Source organism: Mauremys reevesii, linkage group 1 (assembly GCF_016161935.1).
Source record: "Mauremys reevesii isolate NIE-2019 linkage group 1, ASM1616193v1, whole genome shotgun sequence".
NCBI lineage: Eukaryota > Metazoa > Chordata > Testudines > Geoemydidae > Mauremys > Mauremys reevesii.
The window spans coordinates 276,743,093-276,764,611 of NC_052623.1; the positions used below are offsets into that span (position 1 = coordinate 276,743,093).

A 21,519-nucleotide genomic window follows, 5' to 3' on the forward strand; every position below is an offset into this window, starting at 1 on the left:
CTGGGGCACTGGTAGCAGCCCCAACCCCAAATAACTCAAATTCAAACCTGTTATACTGTATTTAGACTAGTGTATGGTCAAGACCAGAATCTGATATAGTCTCTTCATTAATCAGAAGAAGTCTAGTCTTTTTAAAATTGTTTTTTGAATTTTAGGTGTTTAAACCCTTTCTGTCTCTGCTTTTGTTACTCATGTGTCAACTTTGCCATCAATTAATCAATGGTATTAGCATTTTGACAGGAATCTTGTTATGAGGTGTGTATATTGAGCATTGTCGTAGCCATAATATGCCTATTAGGAACAGGTAATGGAGGAACAGTAAAGACTAAATGTATGTGCATCCTGCATGGCTGAGCTATAGGGAAGTGGGCATAGGGAGCCTCTTCATCCCTTTACTACCTAGCTGAGTTACATATATGCTCCTTATTACTACAGTATCTGAGCCCCTCGTAATCTTTAATATATTTATCCTCAACACCCCTGTGAGGTAGGGAAGTACTGTTATTTCATTTTACAGATGGGGAACTGAGGCAGAGAGAGACAGAATGACTTGCAAAAGTTCACACAAAAAGTCTTGGCAGATCAGGGAAGCAAACCCAGATGTCCTGAATAGCAGGCTATACCTAACCATTTGGTCCATCCTTCCTTATTTCATGCACAGTGCCCAGGCAGAATGCTTTGAGTTGTGGTCCCTGAGCTTTGGTGTGTATATACAGAGGCACTCTATGGGCATGTGACCAATAGGGTTTGGGGAGGGACTGGGTCCCTCCTGCATCTACTAATAGCTGCTAGCAGGCACTAAGCAGTGCATGCCACACAAATAATCCTCTTACTCTAATCAAAAGAGTTCACTCTGAGCTGTAACTTCCTTTTCTCCAAGTCAACACTCCCAACTATTTGCATCAAAGGATTTTCCTTGTCAACTTTCTCTCCATTTTAGAATACCTGAACCCAACTATAGACATTATTGGGGAACTACTGGGACAACTTCTGATGTCACATCCAGGCTATTATGCAACTTTAAAGTCCAATACAACAGGCTGTAAGAGGTCAGTGGAGGGACTCCCATTGACTTCAAGCCCACACACTCCAGCTCTTCCACAAACCTCACTTCTGCCAAACAACAAAACTTTCCAGCACATGAACATAGCAAAACCCCAAGGTTTAGAACCATGCAATCAAGGCTCAGTGCTAGCCCAGAACCCCAGGGCCAGGTCAGAGCCTTGCCCTAAATCAGTAATACTCAGACCGAGGCTTTCAAGCCACAAGTGGCTCTTTAATGTGTCTCCTGTGGCTCTTTGCAGCACATGATATTCAAACACCGTGTGATGGAATATATAATACTTTAGTAAATGAAATGATGAATTCACAGTATTGTGACTCTTTTGGGTAATGATGATCACTAATTTGGCTCCTGAACCACTGACGTCTGAGTATCACTGCTCCAAATGCTGCAACTAAGCACTTGCCTTTCCCCCTCTTTATCCCCCCTCCCTTTGTTTAAAGGTGCAGACCATCAAATCCTGGGCTGGTACTTTAGTTTAGAGACTGACGCCAGGCTTATGGGCCAGGCCATCCTGCCACAAGCAGGTGGCCAAACTCTGCAGACTAAGGCAAGGAGCACCTGCAGTACCACACAAGGCCTGAGCAGAGTAGCCCCAGCTCCCACAGTTACCTTTTATTCAATATTCACACAAGCTACATTCACGTGCAAAAAACCTGTCCAGTGTTTTTGAATATTAACATTTGATAGATATGCCTGGTCTGTTAAATATGTATAGTTAGAGATTTCCCAGCTTCCCACTCGCAGCCAGGCTGCTGCCTGGGCTCCCCGCTTCCTGGGGCTGCACTGAGGCTCCTGGTTCCCCACTGGGAGCCCGGCAACCACCCGCGAGCCAGCACTGAGCTCCCCACTGGGAGCCTGGTCAGCTGCCAAGCTTGTGTCAAGGAGTGGGTAGCCAAGAGTCCAGGGAGGTGCTGTGCTCCTGATGGGGAGGGGGAGCAAGAGCCTGGGCGACTGCTGTGCTCCCGGTGGGGAGTAGAGAGCTGAGAGCCTGGTGGGCAGCTGGGCTCCCAGCGGGAAGCTTCGCACAGAGCTGAGAGCCTGGACTGTTAGCCCCCCCGCACTGCCCCTCTTAAGGCAGTGGAAGCGCTCCTGTTGAGAACGTGCACCACCGACAGAAGAAGGGTAGTGTGGACATGAACCACCACAGTAATTACTGCAGTGACTGTAAGTTTGTAGTGTAGACATGCCCTAAGAATCTCTTCCTCTCTCCCATTCTCACCCAGCCCTGCCCCTGAACAAAAGCAGGCAAGCCTTCTTAACTAGCCTGCTGGCTCCTGATTGGTCAGTAGTTCCTTCTGGCCCTTCTAGGCCTCTGGAGGCCTGTTTTGTTTGTCACCTGTTATGAGTGGATTTCTTTGCGTGGGGAGTGTCAGGGTGCTGATGCCTCTAGCAGGGGCCACAGAGAGGCCTGATAAGTATTTGGTTACTGTGACAAAGTCTAAGTATCTATTTGTCCTCTGTCTATTTTACTGAGTGCGTAAATATTGCCACAAGCTTTAATTATATGATCACATACAATTTTTTATACAGGACCTCTGCCTCATTCAGCTCAAAGGATGAACACAAAAGAGGATGCATTAATGTTGTACGGACAACTGTAAAATCTGACTTTTCTAACTTTAAGTGCTTAATTTTGTAATCTAAATAACTTTTTTAATGTATAGTTTAAAATGTAATTTAAATTCACATTAGGATTTGTAAACCCCTGAAAAGCATACCCAAATTTGCATCTAAACTATTTGCCAATGTCCTTTTAAATCAATCGATAAGACACGTCAGGCTATAGATCAGGCAGCTAACCTAAGTTGTTTAGGTTTTAGATTGTCAATCCTAAAACCTTTAGTTTTGCACACTTCTGCCTGTAAACTTTATAAACTCATTAGAGACACCGGGAATAGAAAGCAAGAATTATGAGTGGTCGGACGCAATACATGTATAGATGGACTGAATTAGGTAATTGAAGACAGTAGTCATACTAGAAAAGTGACTTAATTTCATCCATAGTGACAGGCAGGTCTATCAGAAAGTCACTGGAGGAGGAACTCATTTGGGTGATAAATCCTGAATGATGTTTACCAAATACATTTTTAATTCCTGACCAAAACTTCAGTGTTAGGATTTATTCTCCTTCCTATAATTGAGGCAGTATTAGGACTAAGTATACTGTAGTAAATTTACTTTGATTTCAGTGGGGTCAATAATATTAACTCTTTTGGTAAAGCAGTCCAGCCATACTGGTTCCAGTCAATACCTCTCAAAGTGAACAGCTCTACAGTTTCATTAATGATCCAAATGCAATGCAGTCCAATACCATGGAAAGCAGGTGCCTACTTAAAGATTTAGGAATTCTTCATAAAAAAAGTTCAGGTTGACCAATATTAGGAACAAGATTTAAATGCTGTTGCCTCTAATTATCTTACCTTGTCCAAGCCAGTTAGAAACATTTAGTCATACAAGTATCTAAAAGAATTACTTTGGATTTTTCTTTGGTTCCTTTTCTGACCATATTTCTTCTTCACCACCAGGCAAGAGAATGTTGAAATATCCAAGTTATGTTCCAAATGTGACCATTCTCTCAGTTCTATTAATCCCATCCAGCAGATTAAATTATGATTTCTCATGTTGATTTTCCTTTTGTAGGCTTGCACAGGATGTCCTCATCATCTGCCCTAAATATAATGTAGGTACCTGGTTTTAGAGTTCATTAATATCCTTTAAAGCCAGCTAATATGGATAGCGCCGGGTACAAATGTTTCTTGCTCATGATGACCAAAGGCAAGAAACTTGTCACCTCCGTAAAACACATTCACTTGGATTTTCGACAGGTTACATAACTGGAGGACAGATCCTTCCCCCCCGCTAATCTGTGGAACACCTTCATAGCCACAGTGTAGAAGCTGTATCATTGACTACAAAGAACTACATGCCTCCTACATGAGGTTTTTGTTTAGTGGAGCCACATAGCTCATGAAACTGCTGGCTATACTAGAACCCATCTTCCTGGCTGCTCCCCTCCATGCTGCTGCAGAACAATAATCTTGGAGCATAGCTTTGTGGTGCATGGGAAATGAAGAATTCCCCTGTACAGCCTAGTCACCTCCTCCCTATCCTAATTCAGCAGAAGCACAGCAATCAGACGAGAGAGATTTTTCTAAAGATAATTTTCCATGTAGCCAAAGACATCACCTAAGGGTAAAAAGTCTTAAGAGGACTGGAAACATAGCCTAGCAAGATGGTTTTAACAACATGTAAATGAGTTTCAATCACTATAGCTTTAACATTACTCTGAAAGAGATCAACACGGTGATCTTAAATTTATTTGAAACAGAGAGCTATGAACTTTTAACCTACTGGTATATGAAACAGTATAGCCAAGGATATTAATGCAAGCTCAACCAATTTAATGTGTGACCAAGTTTGAGATTGGTATGATAATCAGGTTGGTAAGTATATTCCGAAGCACGTAACTTGTCTATCTTTGGAAGTAGGCTGAAGATGCTAATATGCACTCTTGTTAATCCCTTACTTTGCTCAAAGCGCTGGTGATCATGAGCTATGCTGTTCACATTAACAGGCCAAGTAGTATTCTTTAGTTCTTTCCTTCTTTGTAAGAGTAATAACACAAGAATAGTTTCCAGAATCAAGCTGAAGCCAACCTATGTAATTAAGGTTACATGTGCCTCTGCAAACCAGACCCGAGGATCTCAAGTCAGGTACCAGAAATGAGCAACCCACAACGAAATGACCACCTTGAAAAGTTTGGCTTAAGTGTAGATCTACACTACAGAGTTAGGACGTTGGCCTAATTATATCTGTGTGCACATTACAGCCTTGTTCCTGCTGATGTAAGTGCTCTGCTACACCGATATAATAACTCCACCTCCATGAGAGTTGTAGGGCATATGTCAGTGTAGTTAGGGTGACACAGTGTCTGTGTAGACACAGTGCTACTTACATTGGTTATTGGCTGACATTCTTGTCAATTTCACGGCTCCATGATTAGCTCTCAGCCTCCCCCACAGCCCCTCTTCAGTTGGTGAAAGCGTTCCTGGTGAGGCTTTGCACCACCAACAGAAGGAGGGTAGTGTGGACAGTAATTACTGTGATGGCTGTAAATCGACCTCACATAGGTCAACTTCACTTTGTAGTGTAGACTTGCCCATAGAAACTCTGTGGCAGAGGATGGAATAGAGTCTCATTCTCCCAGGCAGCATTCACCTCCCTTAAGCATGAGTCTGTCCAGTCTCTTCCTGCAAACTCTTGCCTCATTCACCAGATTACCTCTCACTTCTGTAACAAATGGGGCAGGTGTCTCACAGACAACAATTTCCTTCACCGCACACCCCTAATTCGCTCCGAAAGCAGGGCCATCCTGTGTATTGAACGAGGCCGCGGTCCTGTGGAAAATGGGATGTGATCATGTAATTAAAGGCTGTATCATAATGTATATTCAGAAAGGGACAGAACTAAGTTTATACAGGAAACCTTAATTCTGACATTTCCTAACTCCCAAATGATTGATTTTGCAACCTTAATAATGATCTTTTACAATAGCTTTCGGTGGGTAATTTGCTATGTTTTAAAAAAGCAAACAGAAAAACCTGAAATTCCATCATGAGGCATCTTGACACTGACATCGTTCATCAGCAGGGTTGGACTCTTTCGCTCCGCCATACAGACCTCTGCCATTTGGGCTAATGGAGTAAAGGATAGCAATAATACATTGTCATCCTTTACACTGACCTGCCTTAGAGGGGGATGGGACGCCTTCCAGTGGGTTTCACAGATGCATGCTGACAGCAGAGGAATGGGGCTCAGGAATCATGGGTTCCATTTTAGGGCCTGGAAAGGAGAGTGCTCTAGTGGGCACAGACTCTTCTGCCCATTTCCCTCAAGTTTGACCCCTACTGCCCTGTCTCCTCCCATCTGCCTCTATCCCAGTCCTGTCCCTTCCCCACCCCAGGCTCCCTGTCCCAGTCTCCACTCTTTAGGCTTCTCATTCCAGTCCCAGTGTCCTTGTCCCACCTCTCTGGAGTACTCATCCCAGTCTCCCCCCACTATCAGCCCCAATCTCCTTGCCCAGCCTATTCCAGCTCCTCCCAACCACCTAGGTCTCAGTCTCCCTTCCTATGCCACCTGCTCCCCATCCGTCTTCTGATTATCCAGTTTGGTTCTCTCTCCCGTCTTGGCTTGCAGGGATGCCCTGCCCCAGCCACACTCCTTGTCCCTCTGACTCTCAGTCCCAATATCCCTTCCAGGGGTCCTTGTCCAATCTGTGTCCCCTCAGCTCTGTTCCCAGTTTCTCTACCCAGACATACTCACGTCTCTCCCCACACCCCAGGTCCTTATTAGATCTGCATCTCTCTCCCCAGATCTCCTTCCCCTTGCTCCACACTTGCAGTCTCCTCTGAGACCCAGTCCCAGTCTTCACCTTTGGCTCCCAGGCCCAGTGTCCTTAGACAGCCGGTTCCAGTTTTTCCCCTACACTCAGTCCCAGTTTCCCCCTGCCAGCCTCCAGTTACAAGTTCCCTCCCCCAGTCTGCTTGTCCCTATCTGCTTCCCTGCCGTCCTCCCCACAGGTCTGACTCATGTCCCCTCTACACTTTAAGCAGGTGGCTTCCTCCTCCATTCTGCCTGGGTTCAATAGTGGGGACAGTCTCCTTGCTCCCTGATCTCAGACCTGGATCTGACATGGCCTGTAGTAGCCCAGAATTGCAATTGTAGGAAAAGTTCTCTTCAACTGTGGGTGGCAGCACGCCCAGTGCAGATGGAATCTTTGGGGCCTTTAGCTACTAAAATCTATGAAATCTCTACGGAACATGATGATGATGGCAAAAGACACATCCCTGACAGAAAGGCCACCTCCTCATCTATTTTCATGTCCTGGCTTCAAAGCAGGTTATCAGAATTTTCTAACATGGGCAATAAAACATTTTTTCCTTAGCCTCTGTAGCAGGGTGGGGCACTCACCGCTGCAACATCTCCTGCTGGTCAGTCTAGGAATTAGCTCATCCAGCTCAGGAGCACCCTCCTCTGGCTGGTTTCTCCCCTGCTCTTATCTGCCCCTCTGCAGTCACTTTATCTCATCAGTTCAGGCCCCACATCCCCACCCCCCAGACCACGGTGCCCCTTACCTGGGGGTGCTGCCCCACGGCAGTGTCCCCACATGCTAGGTCTCCCTCCCAGGGGAACCCCAACCCCCTATACCCACCTTGCCTCAGTGGCTACTGCCAGTCATCATCTAGCCCCCGCTCACTGGGGGAGATTGCAGTCTGAAGGGGGTTGGACCTGCTGCCTTTTCTTGCTCTGGCTGCATCCCTGCAGCTCTAGTACCTCCTTAAGCCTTCACTCAGGTGGAGCTGCAAATAGTCAATCAGCCTAGGCTCTGGTTCAGAACAGGGCAAGAAACCAAGTCACTCAACTCCAACCTGCACAGGTGGGGCTGCAAACAAAGTCAGTTAACTCAGGCTTTCCTTCAGCTAGCCTGAGGGAGGGGGAGACTGTCAGCCACCACTTGGGTGGCAGTGGGGACACAGGCCCTCCCCTACTCCACTGCATCCCAGGCCAGGGCCCTAAGGGTGGCGGAGGGGTCTGCCACCATGTCAGCTGGGATCCAAGCTGCAAAACACTGACTCACCCTCTGCCAGCGTTGCAGCCAGACAGGGGTCTACTACCCCTGGGCCACTTCCACTCTCATCCTCCAAGGGTACCTGCTGGTCCGGTGAGGTAAGATGATTGGTGGGGGCCTCAGTTGCCAGCCGAAGCTCTGCTGGGGTTGGCCCAGCTGGCAGTCCGGGCCAGCCATCTGTCTCCTGCTGGGTTGGGTGGTCCGGGGTCCAGGTGGTCTGGGACAGTCATCTACTTCCTGTAGGGCTGGGTCATCCCTTCCCCTGAGGTCGGGTCAGTCCAGGGTCCAGGTGATCTGGGCCAGTCATCTCCACTCTAGCTGTGCCCCTACTGAGCTTCCGGGTACCTACTTTATACTTTCAGCCATGCCCCTTGGCTTCCGGGGGGCAGAGCTAGGGAGTAGGGCTCTGCCCACGAGGGGGTGGAGCCACCCTCTTTCTCTGTGTCTGGGGAGGGCCAGTCCACCTCACTACAGCCTCATTCTTGAAAAGAGCTGAACTATTTTGGTTGAAATTTTCAAAAAAAAAAAATCAGCCTGACACACAGCATGGAAAATTTCAGCCCAACAGTCAAATTCGACAAAGTTATAAGCAATTGAAAATAGAGTTTTGTAACAGAAAGTATCGGGCAACCTAAATAATAGTTGGTGCTTCTAGCAAAGCATATAACACATGACTCACAACAGTTTGTATAAAAACGTGTGTTAATATCCAGATACTGAAAGCAGAAACCATCACAGATCCATACTACATAAATAAAACAGAACACTATGGACGTGATTATGACCTTCATTCCCACTGACTGAAATGGTGAGCTCTCCCAGCATTACTTGAAAACTTCAGAGCTTTTTACCTGTCTGTGGAGTTGTCTACAGAATGGGCAGGGTTTGGGACTATTTCATAGTTAAGAGAATTTAAATATTAATATAATATGTAACTATCTAGAATAACAGTGAAATAAATGCAAAAAGGGAAAAATCAGCAGCACTTTTTGGAATTTTGGACATACCTTCAGTGAAAAAAAATCCCCAAACATGGAAAATCAAAACTCTTTTGACTACAGCATAAAAGGTTTTATACTTTTTTAAAATGACTCGACAACTGTTCTATATATTAATTTTATCTTTTATTCTAAATGAGTGTAATGCATGTAATGTGTAAGAGCTTGGTTTTATAAAGATTGAGAAACAATAATTTAACTCTTCTGTGAAATGTTACCAGCTCCTGCAATCTTTTTGTGGCAAATTCAATGGAATCTGTCTTAAGTGTTTTCCTCCTTATTAAACAGCCTTCTAACATCTATAATTCAGTGAGACATTAAGTAGTTGGCATTTATTTCTATACAATTCAATTCCACATGCCCTACTGTGAATTCAGCAGGGCATTCTTGTAGTAGCCAGTTTCTGTTATCAGTAACTCTACTAATGGCACAAACCAAAGAATAATAAAGTCATTTAGTACTTTACTTTGGATGGGAGTCTTGTGATTTAAATGCAAGGACCTTTAGAGATGTTTCTGAACAGAAGTATCTGTTACTGGTTAGTGCATTTATGGCTCTTTTTTCTGGTGGATGAAGAAATATAACTCCCATCAAAGTTAAAGGGACTTTAACTCTCTCGAGGCATCTAGATAGACTTATGTGTAGTGCTGGGGAGGAGCCGGTGGTCGTGGTACATGTAGGTACCAATGACATAGGGAAGGGTAGGAGAGATGTCCTGGAAGCCAAATTTAGGCTGCTAGGGAAGAGACTGAAATCCAGGACCTCTATGGTGGCATTTTCAGAAATGCTCCCAGTTCCACGCGCAGGGCCAGGTAGGCAGGCAGAGCTTCAGAGTCTCAATGCGTGGATGAGACGATGGTGTAGAGAGGAGGGGTTCACGTTCATTAGGAACTGGGGAAACTTCTGGGATGGGAGGAGCCTATACAGGGGAGATGGGCTCCACCTAAACCAAAGTGGAACCAGACTGCTGGCACTAAACATTAAAAAGGTTGTAGAGCAGTTTTTAAACTAGGAGATGGGGGAAAGCCGACTGCTGCAGAGGAGCGTGTGGATCAGACACAGACTTCTCTTAGGGGAGAGTCTGATGATAGAGAATCTCCAGGTTATAGTCAGGAGCAGAGGAATGAGAAGTATAATGTAAGGGCCGGATCAGATGATAAACAGTCACATAAAAAAGAATCTGGCACATCAGAAAAAGGCAGGCTAATAAACAGGGACAAGTTTTTAAAGTGCTTGTACACAAATGCCAGAAGTCTAAATAATAAGATGGGTGAACTAGAGTGCCTTGTGATAAAGGAGGATATAGATATAATAGGCATCACAGAAACCTGGTGGACTGAGACCAATCAATGGGGTACAATCATTCCGGGGTACAAAATATATCGGAAGGACAGAACAGGCCGTGCAGGGGTAGGAGTGGCACTATATGTTAAAGAAAGTGTAGATTGAAATGAAGTAAAAATCTTAAGCGAATCCACAGGTTCCATAGAGTCTCTATGGATAGAAATTTCATGCTCTTGTAAAAATATAACAGTAGGGATCTATTATCGACCACCTGACCAGGACAGTAATAGTGATGATGAAATGCTAAGGGAAATTAGAGAGGCTATCAAAATTAAGAACCCAATAATAGTGGGGGATTTCAATTATCCCCATATTGACTGGGAACATTTCACTTCAGGACGAAATGCAGAGATAAAATTTCTCGATACTTTAAATGACTGCTTCATGGAGCAGCTGGTATGGGAACCCACAAGGGGAGAGGCGACTCTAGATTTAATCCTGAGTGGAGCGCAGGAGCTGGTCCAAGAGGTAACTATAGCAGGACCGCTTGGAAATAGTGACCATAATACAATAGCATTCAACATCCCTGTGGTGGGAAGAACATCTCAACTGCCCAACACTGTGGCCTTTAATTTCAAAAGGGGGAACTATACAAAAATGAGGGGTTAGTTAGACAAAAGTTAAAAGGTACAGTGACTAAAGTGAAATCCCTGCAAGTTGCGTGGGCCCTTTTTAAAGACACCATAATAGAGGCCCAACTTCAATGTATACCCCAAATTAAGAAAAACAGTAAAAGAACTAAAAAAGAGCCACCGTGGCTTAACAACCATGTAAAAGAAGCAGTGAGAGATAAAAAGACTTCCTTTAAAAAGTGGAAGTCAAATCCCAGTGAGGCAAATAGAAAGGAGCACAAACACTGCCAACTTAAGTGCAAGAGTGTAATAAGAAAAGCCAAAGAGGAGTTTGAAGAACGGCTAGCCAAAAACTCCAAAGGTAACAACAAAATGTTTTTTAAGAAGCAGGAAGCAGGAAGCCTGCTAAACAACCAGTGGGGCCCCTTGACGATGAAAATACAAAAGGAGCGCTTAAAGATGATAAAGTCATTGTGGAGAAACTAAATGGATTCTTTGCTTCAGTCTTCACGGCTGAGGATGTTAGGGAGATTCCCAAACCTGAGCTGGCTTTTGTAGGTGACAAATCTGAGGAACTGTCACAGATTGAAGTGTCACTAGAGGAGGTTTTGGAATTAATTGATAAACTCAACATTAACAAGTCACCGGGACCAGATGGCATTCACCCAAGAGTTCTGAAAGAACTCAAATGTGAAGTTGCGGAACTATTAACCAAGGTTTGTAACCTGTTCTTTAAATCGGCTTTGGTACCCAATGACTGGAAGTTAGCTAATGTAACGCCATTATTTAAAAAGGGCTCTAGCGGTGATCCTGGCAATTACAGACCGGTAAGTCTAACGTCGGTACCGGGCAAATTAGTTGAAACAATAGTAAAGAATAAAATTGTCAGACACACAGAAAAACATAAACTCTTGAGCAATAGTCAACATGGTTTCTGTAAAGGGAAATCGTGTCTTACTAATCTATTAGAGTTCTTTGAAGGGGTCAACAAACATGTGGACAAGGGGGATCCGGTGGACATAGTGTACTTAGATTTCCAGAAAGCCTTTGACAAGGTCCCTCACCAAAGGCTCTTACGTAAATTAAGCTGTCATGGGATAAAAGGAAAAGTCCTTTCATGGATTGAGAACTGGTTAAAGGACAGGGAACAAAGGGTAGGAATTAATGGTAAATTCTCAGAATGGAGAGGGGTAACTAGTGGCGTTCCCCAAGGGTCAGTCCTAGGACCAATCCTATTCAATTTATTCATAAATGATCTGGAGAAAGGGGTAAACAGTGAGGTGGCAAAGTTTGCAGATGATACTAAACTACTCAAGATATTTAAGACCAAAGCAGATTGTGAAGAACTTCAAAAAGATCTCACAAAACTAAGTGATTGGGCAACAAAATGGCAAATGAAATTTAATGTGGATAAATGTAAAGTAATGCACATTGGAAAAAATAACCCCAACTATACATACAACATGATGGGGGCTAATTTAGCTACAACGAGTCAGGAAATAGATCTTGGAGTTTTCGTGGATAGTTCTCTGAAGATGTCACGCAGTGTGCAGAGGCGGTCAAAAAGCAAACAGGATGTTAGGAATCATTAAAAAGGGGATAGAGAATAAGACTGAGAATATATTATTGCCCTTATATAAATCCATGGTACGCCCACATCTCGAATACTGTGTACAGATGTGGTCTCCTCACCTCAAAAAAGATATTCTAGCACTAGAAAAGGTTCAGAAAAGAGCAACTAAAATGATTAGGGGTTTGGAGAAGGTCCCATATGAGGAAAGATTAAAGAGGCTAGGACTCTTCAGTTTGGAAAAGAGGAGACTAAGGGGGGACATGATAGAGGTATATAAAATCATGAGTGATGTTGAGAAAGTGGATAAGGAAAAGTTATTTACTTATTCCCATAATACAAGAACTAGGGGTCACCAAATGAAATTAATAGGCAGCAGGTTTAAAACAAATAAAAGGAAGTTCTTCTTCACGCAGTGCACAGTCAACTTGTGGAATTCCTTACCTGAGGAGGTTGTGAAGGCTAGGACTATAACAATGTTTAAAAGGGGACTGGATAAATTCATGGTGGCTAAGTTCATAAATGGCTATTAGCCAGGATGGGTAAGAATGGTGTCCCTAGCCTCTGTTCGTCAGAGGATGGAGATGGATGGCAGGAGAGAGATCACTTGATCATTGCCTGTTAGGTTCACTCCCTCAGGGGCACCTGGCATTGGCCACTGTCGGTAGACAGATACTGGGCTAGATGAACCTTTGGTCTGACCCGGTATGGCCTTTCTTATGTTCTTATGACTTGCATCAGTAGAATAATAATACTAAGCACCGTCAGAGCATTTTATATATTCAGTATGTTGTAAATATATTAACCAATTGATTTTTAATTAACATTGTAGAATAGGCCCCTATTTTAAAAATGGTAAGGAATGCCTCATTGTGATTTTGACCTACGTTACTGACACAGCATCCTATCCTAATTTTCCTAGACGTCTAAATACTCTGATGTGTGAATGCCTGGTATTAAATGAGGATATTGCTATAACAGGCATCTCAGAAACTTGGCAGAATGTGGATAATCAATGGGACACGATAATATGAGGGTACAAAATTTATAGGAATAACAGAATATATCATGCTTGTGGGGAGTGGCACTATATGTGAAAGAAAGCATATAGAGTCAAATAAGGTAAACATCTTAAATAAATAAAAAGGTACCAAAGAATCTTTATGGATAGAAATCCATAGCTGAACAATAAGAGTATAGTAGTAGGAATATACTTCTGACCACCTGATCTGGATGGTAACAGTGACTGTGAAATGCTCAGGGAGATTAGAGAGGCTACAAAAACAGAAAATACAATAGTAATGGGGGATTTCAACTATATTCATATTGACTGGGGATATGTCACCTCAGGAAGGGATGCTGAGATAAAATTTCTTGACACTACAAATGACTGCTTCTTGGAGCAGCTTGTCCTGGACTCCCCAAGGGCAGAGACAATTCTTGACCTAGTCCTAAGTGGAACACAGGATCTGATCGAAGAAGTGACTATAGCTGAACTGCTTGGTAATAGGAACCATAATGTATTTAAATTTAACACCTTGGTAGGGGGAAAAATGTCAAAGAAACCCACCATTTAACTTCAAAAAGGCTAACTACCCAAAAATTAAGAAGCTAGCTAAATGGAAATTTAAAGGAACAGTGACAAGGGTGAAATGCCTGCAAATTGCATGGAGACTATTTAAAAACACCATGCTAGAGGCTCACACTAAATGTATACCCCAAATAAAAAAAACACAGGAAGAGAACCAAAAAATACCACCATGGATTAACGGCAGAGAAAAAGAGGTGGTTAGAGGCAAAAAGGCAACCTTTACAAATTGGAAGTAAAATCCTAGTGAGTAAAATAGAAAGAAACATAAGCTCTGGCATGTCAAGTGAAAAATATGAGGCATTCCAGAAAGGTATTTGAAGAGCAACTAGCTAAAGACATAGAAACTAACAGCAAAAAACTTTTTAAGTACATCAAAATCAGAAAGCCTGACAAACAGTCAGTGGTGCCACTGAACAATCAGGGGGCTAAAGGCACACACAAGGAAGACAAGGCCGTTGTAGTGAAGCTAAATTGGTCTTCACTGCAGAGGATCAATCTTTGTGTCAGTCTTTATTGTAGAGGATGTGGGGGAGATCCCCACACACAAACCATTCTTTGTAGGTGACAAATCCAAGGAATTGTCCTAGATTGAGGTGTTAGGGAAGGTTTTGGAATAAATTAAACTGTAATAAGGACCAGATGGCATTCACCCAAGAACTCAGATGGTATTCACCCAAGAACTGAAGGAACTCAAATATGAAATTGCAGAATTGCTAACTGTGACATGTAACCTATCGCTTAAATCAATCTCAGTACCGGATGACTGGAGGATAACTAATGTAACACAGATTTTAAAAAAGTCTCTAGAAGCGATTCTGGCAATTACAGGCCAGTAAGTCTAACTTCAATACCAGACAAATTTGTTGAAACTATAGTAAGGAACAAAATTTATCAGACCCATAGATGACCACAACATGTAGGGAAAGAGTCAACATGGCTTTTGTAAAAGTAAATCATGCTTCACCAATCTATTAGAATTCTCTGAGGGTATCAACAAACATGTAGATCCAGGTGATTCAGTTGATATAGTGTACTTGAACTTTCAGAAAGCCTTTGACAAGATCCCTCACTGAAGGCTCTTAAGCAAAGTAAACAGTCCATGGAATAAGAGGGAAGGTCATCTCTAGGTTCAGTAATTGGTTAAAAGATAGGAAACAAAGGATAGGAATACATGGTCTGTTTTCACAATGGAGAAAAGTAAATATCAGGGTTCCACAAGGTTCTCTACTGGGACCTCTGCTGTTCAACATATTCATAAATGATCTGGAAAAGAGGGTAAGCAAGGAGATGGTAAAATTTGCAGATAATACAAAATTACTCAAGATAGTTAAGTTCAAATCTGATTGTGAAGAGTTACAAAGGGATCTCACAAAAGTGGGTGATGGTGACAAAATGGCAGATGGCTTTCAGTGTCGATAAGTGCAAAATAATGCACATTGGAAAAATAATCCCAGCTATACATACAAAATGATGGGTTCTAAATTAGCTGTTACCACTCAAAAAGGATCCCTGGAATCATCATGGGTAGCTCTCTGAAAACATCTGTTCAATGTGCAGTGACAGTCAAAAAAGCCAACAGAATGTTAGGAACAATTAGGAAAGGGATAAATAATAAGAAAGAAAATATCATAATGCTACTATAATTTCATACTACACCCACACCTTGAATACTGCATGCAATTACAGTTGCCTCAGCTCAGAAAACATATATTAGAACTGGAAAAGGAACAGAGAAGTGCAACAAAAATGAGTAGGGTGACGGAACAGTTTTCCTATGAGGAGAGATTAAAAAGACTGAGGCTGATCAGTTTAGAAAAGAGATGATTTAGCAGGGATATGGCAGAGGCCTATAAAATCATGAATGGTGTGGGGAAGGTGAATAAGAAGTGTTAATTACCCCTTCACATAACACAAGAACAATGAGTCACCCCATGAAATTAATAGGCAGCTGGTTTAAAACAAACAGAAGGAAGTTCTTCACACAACTCACAATCAACCTTTGGAACTTGTTACCAGGGGATGTCATGAAGGCCAAAAGTATAATGGGGTTAAAAAAAGATTTAGAACTCCATCAATGCTATTAACCAAGATGGCCAGTGATGCAACTCCATCACTGTCCTAAACCTAAACCTCCAGGTGTCCCTAAACTTCCAGCTGTCAGAGGCACTTATTGACAGGATGGATCACTTGAAATTGAAATTGACCTGTTCTGTTCATTCTCTCTGAAGCATCTGGCACTGGCCACTGTTGGAAGACAGGATATTGGGCTAGATGGACCATTCATCTGACCCTGTATGGTCGCTCTTATGTTTGTATGAAGTAGGTCTTCTAGGAGTTTTAATTCTCCAGAATGATAAGAGATTTTATCCAGGGGTGAAAGTAACTTAAAGGACTTATCAGTATGCTGGAGTCCTGAGAGGAGGCATGGCCTCAACTGGAAGAGGCGGGGCCTTTAAATCACCCTGGAACTCCCAGCTGCAGAGGCAGCTGGGAGCCCTGGGGCTCAGGGGCAAATTAAAGGGCCTGGGGCTCCGGCTGCCGCAGAGCTCCGGGCCCTTTAAATCATCGCCAGAGCCCTGCCGCCGCCACCCTGGACTGGACTGGCTTCCCTGGCGGTGATTTAAAGGGCCCAGGGCTCCAGCTGCTGCGGGAAGCCCTGGGCCCTTTAAAGCACTGCCAGAGCTTGGGGCTCTGGTGGCACTTTAAAGTGCCAGGACCTCCCCGCAGCGGCCAGAGCAGAGCCCCATACCGTTTAAATCACTGCCGGAGCTCTGCCGCTGCTACCCTGGGGTGATTTAAATCACTCCAGCAGTGATTTAAAGGGCCAGGAGCTCCTCTTAGTGGCAGGAGCACCGGGCCCTTTAAATCCCTGCTGGAGCCCGGCTGCCGGAGCTCCAGCGGTGATTTAAAGGGCTGGGGCTCCCTGCAGCGGCTGGAGCCCTGGGCCCTTTAAATCACCACCAGGGAAGCCGGTCCAGTCCAGCACAGTGTACCGGCTCTTGCCGGTATGCCATACCAGACTGTACTGGCTTACTTTCACCTCTGATTTTATCCCTTGCACAATTTATTGACTGGCAGGCTCTCCAGCTCTGTTCTTAGAGACCTTTATTCAAAAGCATCTTTTTGGAATTTAATATATTAACTAAGCTCCAGATTCAGCCCTTGCTGCTATGCCTGAGTATGGGGTGGTGTATAGCTAGGCCCCCTCCAGTTCCTTTATGCTGGGTAAAGAGTGAGGTAAAATGTCCCACAAAGCCCTGAATCTGGCTGGGGAACAATTTCTCTGGAGCAGGCACTGTGGAGAAAGCCAGAAGGCTGACTTTCCAATGACCCCCTCACAAGTACTGGCATGCAGGGGCTGCAGCACACAATCTGCCTGGAGACTCTGCTAGCTCCAATGGGGAAGTAATCTGAACCTTCATTTTACTGGGTGCAGGTTACTTCTCCCTTCATGTCGTCTCAGATCTGCTGGCTAAAGTGTCTTCCCACTTCTCTCTGCCCATGTGTGTGGAGAGTATTGGTCTTGTAGCCCCTGCTCTCCTTTCTGCATCTGAGGGGAGACCGGGGCTTGGGGAGGGCTGTGCAGTGGGTTGTGGGGGGTCTTACTTCCTTTTACTGCCCTGTGTGGGTGGGTTAGAGGCAGGCATGGTCTGGTCTTAAATAAACCATAAATCCACACCATCTCCCTGGCATATGTTTGATTAACAAAGTACCTTGAATACTATATGATCAGTAGTTTTAGGGCTTGATCTTCCACTACTAAGGTCAATAGGAGTTTTGCTATTAATGCCAATGGGAGCAGAACTGGGGCTTCAGTTTTCCTAGGCACATATTTTTCAGTTCCTTGGGATGATGAATTATTGCTGCAGCAGTCAAAACCAGACATCAGATGTCTGCCATTTTCAAAGAAATGCTTAGCCCTCTTCCTTCACCTCTGCACTGACAAATGAAAAATGTCTCACCTGCACATCTCGATGACTGACATCACCAATCAAACTGTTCAGTTGTGCACACCTCTCTGTAAGGGGGGAAAGTGCAGTTCAAACCAAGTGATGGGAGCCTGGGCAGGGAGGCCTGCTCAGTACAGAACCCCACCAGAAGAGAACTTCCAAAGCTGTGCAGAAATATATAACTCATTAATGGTCTTACTTTCGAAACTGGCATCCATTTTGTGCAGGTGCAATCAGGTCATTCGATTACTAAATGCTCATATGTGTGTCCACAGTGACTTGTGGAAGAAAAATTCTAACCACAAAAAATGGAGGTTGGGTTTAGAAGCTGCAGCTACTTTCTATGGCTAAGTTTATAGCTAGACTTAGAATTATAACTCAAATTATTTAACAAATCGCATTGTCAGAAAAAGTAGGACATATTTGGGGAGGCACCCTTCATAGAAAGTCATTTCTAGGAAAGAAATTTTGGACTTAATGATATGACATCTGCTCATTTAGCTGGATATCCTCACTTCAAAAACCCAAAATTGGGGAGGGAGGGATGGAAGTGAGAACCGAGGAAGAAGATTCAAAGTTGATAACATTGTGAGGGCTGCTGACATGCAACCTAGCTAGACCTTGTTTCAAGAAATCTAGAGTGACAGCATGCCAAGCTTTCTGGAGCCTCCCGTGTTGTCCTTTATAGCAGAAATAAATGTTTGGTTCATACTATGGAGTAAGTTTTCCCCGTGGAGAGAGATTGCTAGGCTCTATGTGAATCAACTGTATCTTTAGACTATCCCTTGGCTAAGGTTTAATTCTCAGCAGGCAGGGTGTTAGGGGTGCATGCAGAAGGTGAGGGATTGTGTCTTAGGTAGGGTGACTAGATAGCAAGTGTGAAAAATCGAGATAGGGAGTGGGGGGTAATAGACACCTATATTAGACAAAGCCCCAAATATCGGGACTGTCCCTATAAAATCAGGACATCTGATCACCCTAGTCTTAGGAGACACTTCCTGGAGGCTGGAATGGAGGGAGAATTAACAAATGTATTAGCTCAGAGAAAACTGGCCTCCCGGAGCGTTGTGCGGTTATCAGAATGAGTTTTGCTTTTTCTCTTTTTATTTGAAAAGGATGGGGAGGAGTAGGGGGAAGGAATATTAAAGAGCATTTGGCCATTGTTGGTAGGGTTAGTGCCCATTCCTAGGTCTCTGGGATCTAGTTATCTTATGAAATAACCAAGGTCTCCTGCTTGCTGATTTAAATAATGATTACAATTGGTTATTAAATCACTTTGACGTAAATCAGTGCAGCCTTGTGCCCAGCATGGAAAAATCTGCCCTCACCTCAGTTAGGGTGTGTGTCTATCTGCACTTGGGAGCAGGGTTTGTAAAGGGGAATCTGTGCGGGCAGGAGACGTCTTCTGTGGCCTGTGCTTGCAGCACAGTATCCTAGCTCGTGACCCAGTCAGTCTGCTCCTGCTTTGCAGAAAGGAAGGACTCAATAGTTAGGACAGAGAATAGGTCACAGTATAGAACAAATGATTTTCCTTTTCAGAGACATGGCCCAATTATTTGAAATTGTTCCTTATTATCCATTAAAAACAAGAATTCTCAATGCTGAGGCCACACCTCTATTGTTCTGTGCATGCTGTCCATTTCCTATCTCATGTGATTTCCTAGTGGAGTGGTGCCCATGTCACAATTGACACCATTGTTGGCACAATTAGCTGCCAGGCCAAGGACTGAATGGGGCATGGAAATTGATCAAGGGGTGGTAAGTCACAGGGTGGACACACTTTGACAGAACAGCAAGAATTGAAACCTGCCACATTTTTTCTATTGACATTGATAGTTGCTTAACCATTCCCTCATCTTCAGGCACTGAGTGTTGACTATTGCCATGCTGCAGCTGGAAGAGCAGGGTCAGTGTCAAACTCTGCTCACAGGAAACACAGTCACTGTGAGAGAGACAATCAAACACAGCAATCATTTCTCAGGGAAAAAGGTGGAGGAGATAAATGGATTTCAGTCCCTTGGACTTCTAACTCCAGCAAAATGGCTTTGGGGCACCTAGCAGTGCAAAGAGAGAGCGAGACAGTCTGAGAGAGGAGGCAGCTTAGCAGGTATTATTCAAATGTTTGTATTAAGTGAACAATTAAAAATAGAATTCACCATTTAAGATAAATATATTTGAAGAGCATCTACTACATAATGTGGCAAGCAAAGGGGGCATAATCATGTTGATGGAGAAAGCACCAGAGACATACATACCAAATAATAATATTGATCATTGTAATTGATGGTGATAACAAGCTTCTGTTCTGTTTCCAGAGCCACAAAGGAAGCAGCCATAAGTCAGAGGAGAAGTAATTCAAGGGAAGAAGTTCTCTGGGTTTTTAAAATATCGAGGCTGAAGAATAATGGATTCAGTCAGGGAATAAACCTCTTTGCTGCACACAAAGCTATGAGAATTAGTTCTGCACCTGCCCAGCGACAGCACTCACTTTTCATTGTCTGTACCCCTTTGTCATTCCAAACGTGCTTATAGGAAACATCAAGAAAATCTATCAACATCATTATCAACACCAACAACATGGAAGTAAATGAAGGGATACCTCACAGAGAAGATACAGAGATAGTTTTGAATATTAAAAATAGTGGTATTTATAAAAAAGAGGGAGAGGGGAGTTGTCTTGTTATTCTATTCCTCTATCTCAATATTTCTGTGACTCCATCACTAGTATGCACTTTCCAGGATGGGTTGTGGTTTTGGTTCTGCTCTTGGCTTGTTGATCTTTGGGGTTTATGAGACTACCCCAGATGTGCATGTTCTTCTTTTCAAAACAAGATAATAGCTGCTTTCAGCAAGAGTTGCTCTATTCTGGGGTTGGGCTGAGGCAGTCTGGATAGATGAAGTGATTTACAGCCCTGAAAAGTTCTGTGAAGAGTGATTCTGATGTTTCTATGGCAGAGAAGAATTAGCATCTCTTTCTTTGCCTCTTTCACCTTGAAGTATAGGACTGAGAATCAGATAATCTTGAGTTCTAATTCTGTCCCTTTCAGTCCCTATGTCCCAAGACAAATAACTTTGTCTCTGCCTCAGTATTTCCAGTATTGCCAAAACAAAGACTTCAAAAATCACATACATGGTAAAAAATCAACAGGCCTTCATGACTTTTCAGCCAAAGTCACATGATTCTGGACCTGACTTTTGATTTTCAACCCTGCGCTCCCATTTGAACCCTCCTGGCACCCATTTTTGTGTGCATGCATGTTTCTGGATGAACAGTCTACACACATGCATCCTAGCTTTCCCCTCTTCCTTACTTTACTTTACTTTCATACACCTAATCCTTGTTGTGACATCTTTTACCTATTAGACACGCTACTTCCCCTTCTCTCTGGTGCACTGCAGAGCCCCTTCTCCTCTAGCCTCTCACTCCAGTCCTCTTCTTCCCACCCACCCAGAAAAGCTTTGTGCCCTGGGCACCCAGTCCTCTTCTTCCCACCCCCTCAAGCAGGTTCCTTCCCCAAGACTCCAAATACACCCCAGCCCTTGCCCAAAAGTCCTCTCCCCTTGCTCTGCCTCCTAGGCCTTTCCCTCAAAACAGGCCAAAGCTTGCAAGGAAAAGCTATAGATATTTCCTTTTCCTGTCCACTTCCCCCACTACCTTGGGCTGTATTTGGGTTATACCCATCCTGTAAGTGCATCATAATAAAAGGGGTGAAGCTGCTGTTGTCTGGCTCCTCAGATGAGTGGAGAAAAAGAGGACTAGGGTGAACTCCCTTCCTGCTACATGTGCAACAATTGCTTAC

General features: G+C 43.7%; 1 long non-coding RNA gene across 1 annotated transcript; it reads right to left on the reverse strand.

Annotated features, from left to right (window-relative positions):
• Window positions 1-3,554: 3,554 nt before the first annotated feature.
• On the reverse strand, window positions 3,555-19,184 carry LOC120396059. The gene is made up of 4 exons (XR_005592950.1): window positions 19,048-19,184; window positions 17,732-17,787; window positions 5,348-5,463; window positions 3,555-3,735 (listed from the first exon to the last, which is right to left on the reverse strand). It is a non-coding gene; the product is annotated as an uncharacterized LOC120396059 (long non-coding RNA).
• Window positions 19,185-21,519: the final 2,335 nt, after the last annotated feature.